Genomic DNA, 6,000 nt, shown 5'->3' with positions numbered 1-6,000 from the left:
TCAAGTGGGTCCCTGACACCCGTGTAGCCTAACTGAGAGACACCTCCCAGTAGGGGCCAACTGACACCTCATACAGGCGGGTGCCTCTCTGGGAAACTTCCATAGGAGGGATCAGGCAGGAATATTTGCTGTTCTGCAGCCTCTGCTGGTAATACCCAGGCAAACAGGATCTGAAGTGGACCTCCAGCAAACTCCAACAGACCTGCAGCTGAGGGACCTGTTGATTAGAAGGAAAACTAACAAACAGAAAGGAATGGCATCAACATCAACAAAAAGGACATCCACACCAAAACCCCACCTGTAGGTCACCAACATCAAAGACCAAAAGTAGATAAAACCACAAAGATGGGGAGAAAGCAGAGAAGAAAAGCTGAAAATTCTAAAAACCAGAGCGTTTCTTTTCCTCCAAAGGATCTCAGTTCCTCACCAGCAACAGAACAAAGCTGGATGGAGAATGACTTTGACAAGTTGACAGAAGTAGGCTTCAGAAGGTCAGTGATAACAAACTTCTCCGAGCTAAAGAAGGATGTTCGAACCCATTGCAAGGCTAAAAACCTTGAAAAAAGATTAGATGAATGGCTAACTAGCATAAAAAGTGTAGAGAAGACTTTAAATGACCTGATGGAGCTGAAAACCATGGCAGGAGAACTACATCACACATACAAAAGCTTCAGTAGCCGATTTAATCAAGTGGAAGAAAGGATATCAATGACTGAAGATGAAATTAATGAAATAAAGTGATAGGAGAAGATTAGAGAAAAAAGAGTAAAAAGAAACAAACAAAGCCTCCAAGAAATATGGGACTATGGGAAAAGACCAAATCTACATTTGATTGGTGTGCCTGAAAGTGACAGGGGGAATAGAACCAAACTGGAAAACACTCTTCTGGATATTATCCAGGAGAACTTCCCCAACCTAGCAAGGCAGGCCAACATCAAATTCAGGAAAGACAGAGAACACTGCAAAGATACCCCTCAAGAAGAGCAACCCCAAGACACATAATTGTCAGATTCACCAAGGTTGAAATGAAAGAAAAAATGTTAAGGCCAGAGAGAAAGTTCCGGTTACCCACAAAGGCAATTCCATTACACTAACAGCAGCTCTCTCGGCAGAAACTCTACAAGCCAGGAGACAGTGGGAGACAATACTCAACATTCTTAAAGAAAAGAATTTTCAACCCAGGATTTTATATCCAGCCAAACTGAGCTTCATAAGTGAAGGAGAAATAAAATCTTTTACAGATGAGCAGATTGTGAGAGATTTTGTCACTACCACACCTCCCTTACAAGAGCTCCTAAAGGAAGAACTAAACATGGAAAGGAACAACCAGTACCAGCCACTGCAAAAACATGCCAAATTGTAAAGACCATCGATGCTAGAAAGAAACTGCATCAACTAACGGGCAAAATAACCAGCTAACATCATAATAACAGGATCAAATTCACACATAACAATATTAACCTTAAATGTAAATGGCCTAAATGCCCCAATTAAAAGACATAGACTGGCAAATTGGATGAAGAGTAAAGAGTCATCAGTGTGCTGTATTCAGGAGACCCATCTCACTGCAGAGACACATATAGGCTCAAAATAAAGGTATAGAGGAAGATCTACCAAGCAAATGGAAAGCCAAAAAAAAAAAAAAAAACATGCAGCAATTGCAATCCTAGTCTTTGATAAAACAAACTTTAAACCAACAAGAATCAAAAGAGACAAAGAAGGCCATTATATAATGGTAAAGGGATCAATCAAAAAAGAAGAACTATGCTAAATATATATTCACCCAATACAGGAGCATCTAGATTCATAAAGCAAGCCCTGAAGGACCTAATAAGACACTTAGACTCCCAAACAATAATAATGGGAGACTTTAACATCCCACACTGTCAGTATTAGACAGATCAATGATACAGAAGGTTAACAAGGATATCCAGGACTTGAACTCAGTTCTGCACCTAATAGACATCTACAGAACTCTCCAGCCCAAACCAACAGAATATACATTCTTCTTAGCACCACATGGCATTTATTCCAAAATTGACCACATAGTTGGAAGTAAAGCACTCCTCAGCAAATGTAAGAAAACAGAAATCATAACAAACCATCCTTCAGACCACAGTGCAATCAAATTAAAACTCAGGATTAAGAAACTCACTCAAAACCACACAACTATGTGGAAACTGAACAACCTGTTCCTGAATGACTACTAGGTAAATAACAAAATGAAGGCAGAAATAAAGACATTCTGTGAAACCAATAAGATCAAAGACACAGTGTACCAGAATCTCTGGGACACATTTATAGCAGTGTGTAGAGGGAAATTCATAGCACTAAAAGCCTACAAGAGAAATTCAAAGCACTAAAAAAGCCTACAGGAGAAATTCAAAGCACTAAAAAAGCCTACAAGAGAAATTCAAAGCACTAAAAGCCTACAAGAGAAAGCAGAAAAGATCTAAAATTGACACCCTAACATCACAATTAAAAGAACTAGAGAAGCAAGAGCAAACGTATTCAAAAGCTTACGGAAGGCAAGAAATAACTAAGATCAGAGCAGAACTGAAGGAGATAGAGACACAAAAAAACCTTCAAAAAATCAGTGAATCCAGGAACTGGTTTTTTGAAAGATCAACAAAATTGATAGACCATAGCAAGACTAATAAAGAAGAAAAGAGAGAAGAATCAAATAGATACAATAAAAAGTGATAAAGGGGATATCACCAACAATCCCACAGAAATACCAACTACTATCAGAGAATACTATAAATACCTCTATGCAAATAAACTAGAAAATCTAGAAGAAATGGATGAATTCCTGGACACATATACCCTCCCAACACTAAACCAGGAAGAAGTTGAATCTCTTAATAGACCAATAACAGGCTCTGAAATTGAGACCATAATTAATGGTCTACAAACCAAAAAATGTCCAGGACCAGATGGATTCACAGCCGAATTCTACCAGAGGTGCAAAGAGGAGCTGGTACCATTCCTTCTGAAACTATTCCAATCAACAGAAAAAGAGAGAATCCTCCCTAACTCATTTTATGAGGCCAGCATCATCCTGATACCAAAGCCTGGCAGAGACACAACAAAAAAAGAGAATTTTAGACCAATATCCCTGATGAACATCGATGCGAAAATCCTCAATATAATACTGGAAAACCAAATCCAGCAGCACATTAAAAACCTTATCCACTATGATCAAGCCAATGATCAAGCTGGCTTCATCCCTGCAATGAAAGGCTGGTTCAACATATGCAAATCAATAAACGTAATCCATCACATAAACAGAATCAATGACAAAATCATATGATTATCTCAATAGATGCAGAAAAGCCCTTTGACAAAATTCAACAGCCCTTCATGCTAGAAATGCTCAATAAACTAGGTATTGATGGAACGTATCTCAAAATAATAAGAGCTATTTATGACAAACTATAGCCAATATCATATTGAATGGGAAAAAACTGGAAGTATTCCTTTTGAAAACTGGCACAAGACAGGGATGCCCTCTCTTACCAATCCTGTTCAACATAGTATTGGAAGTTCTGGCTAAGGTAATCAGGTAAGAAAAAGAAATAAAAGGTATTCAATTAGGAAAAGACGAAGTCAAATTGTCCCTGTTTGCAGATGACATGACTGCGTATTTAGAAAACTCCATCATCTCAGCCCCAAATCTCCTTAAGCTGATAAGCAACTTCAGCAAAGTCTCAGGATACAAAATCAATGTGCAAAAATCACAAGCATTCTTATGCACCAGTAATAGACAAACAGAGAGATAAATCAGGAGTGAATTCCCATTCACAATTACTACTAAGAGAATAAAATATCTAGGAATCCAACTTACAAGGGATGTGAAGGACCTCTTCAAGGAGCACTACAAATCACTGCTCAACAAAATAAAGGAGGACACAAACAAATGGAATAACATTCCATGTTCATAGATAGGAATAATCAATATCATGAAAATAGCCATACTGTGCAAGGTAATTTATAGATTCAATACCATCCCCATCAAGCTACCAATGACTTTCTTCACAGAATTGGATAAAACTACTTTAGAGTTCATATGGAACCAAAAAAGAGCCCGCATTGCCAAGACAATCCTAAGCAAAAAGAAGAAAGCTGGAGGCATAATGCTATCTGACTTCAAATTATACTACAAGGCTACAGTAACCAAAACAGCATGACACTGGCACTGAAACAGAAAGATAGACCAGTGGAACAGAATAGAGCCCTCAGAAATAATACCACACATCTACAACCATCTGATCTTTGACAAACGTGACAAAAACAAGAAATGGGGAAATGGTTCCCTCTTTAATAAATGATTCTGGGAAAACTAGCTAGCCACATGTAGAGAGCTGAAATTGGATCCCTTCCTTACATCTTATACAAAAATTAAATCAAGATGGAATAAAGACTTAAATGTTAGACCTAAGACCATAAAAACCCTAGAAGAAAACTTAGACAATACCATTCAGGACATAGGCATGAGCAAGGACTTCATGACTAAAACACCAAAAGCAATGGCAACAAAAGCCAAAATTGACAAATGGGATCTAATTAAACTAAACAGCTTCTGCACAGCAAAGGACAACATCGTCGGAGTGAGAAGGCAACCTACAGAATGGGAGAACATTTTTATTTTAAAAAATTAACTAAGCAAATCATCATGGACCTATTTCTGAAAAAAGTGCCACTTTCTCAAGAAAAGCCTCAGGCATGTCCTTCAGAAGTTATTCCAGAAAAAGGCATTATTATCATAAAAGATGACAACTCCATGCCTGTCATCGCCCCTGAAGACCTTCCAGTGGGACAAGTTGTAATGGTGGAAGACAGTAATATCAATGATCCTGAACCTGTGAAGGACTAGATTAATGTGAATTTTTGTGTCTTACTTTTTAACATAAAAGTTTCCAAAGTAAAAAAATAAAAATTAAAAAATTAAAAACAGAAAAAAGCTTATACAATAAGTTTATAAAGAAATAAATTTTGTTGTTGTTCTTAATTCCCTAAGAATATTCATTTTGTTTGAAACTTATATAAAAGTTAATACATTTTTTAAAATTTAAAATTTTAATTTTATAAAGTAAAAAAGGTACATTGAGCTAAGATTAATTTACTATTGAAGAAAAATATCTTTTATAAATTCAGGGTAGCCTAAATATACAGTGCTTACAAAGTCTACAGTATTGTAATGTCCTAGGCCTTTACATTCACTCAGCAGTCACTCACTGACTTATCCAAAGCAATTTCCAGTTCTGTAAACTGTATTCATGGTAATTATTCTATACAAGTGTATGATTTTTTAAATTTTATATGCCATATTCTTACTATTCCTTTTCTATATTTAGATATGTTTACATACATCAACACCTGCCATTGTGTTATAATACAATTGCCTCCAGTATTCAGTACAGTAATAAGCTGAACAAGTTTGCAGCCTAGGAATAATAGACTATACAGTATAGCCTAGGTTGGTATGCCTAAGCTATGCCATCTAGGTTTATATAAGTACACTCTATGATGCCCGCACAACACTTCTTAAAATGTGTCCCCGGTTTGAGTTGACATATGAATAGATAAGGAGGTACACCAAAACTTTACCTTTTTATAAATCCAATATTCTACTCTGGATGAATAACAGAACAGTACCTATTAGAAAAATGTATGCTGTGCTAACACATAATTGAAAACATAAGCTGAATTTTCATATGAAAAAATAGTCATGTGTCACTTAACAATGGGGATATATATGTTCATCGTGATAAATGCATTGTTAGCGATTTTGTTGGTGTGCAAATATCATAGAGTACTTACACAAACTAGAGTATATTGTCATTGTGCATGCTATCCAATCACTTGTAGCCTCTTACTGACCATATAAGCTGTGGATTTTGTGTGCTTAGAGGCCATCTTGAACAAAACAATACAAGATTCAATAAAGCACAAGAGAAAATAATGCAATCAGGAAGCTGCTGCTCCTGCATCATGATG

Source organism: Trachypithecus francoisi, unplaced genomic scaffold, assembly GCF_009764315.1.
Source record: "Trachypithecus francoisi isolate TF-2019V2 unplaced genomic scaffold, Tfra_2.0 Lachesis_group2, whole genome shotgun sequence".
Lineage (NCBI taxonomy): Eukaryota > Metazoa > Chordata > Mammalia > Primates > Cercopithecidae > Trachypithecus > Trachypithecus francoisi.
This window is presented reverse-complemented; position numbering follows the sequence as displayed.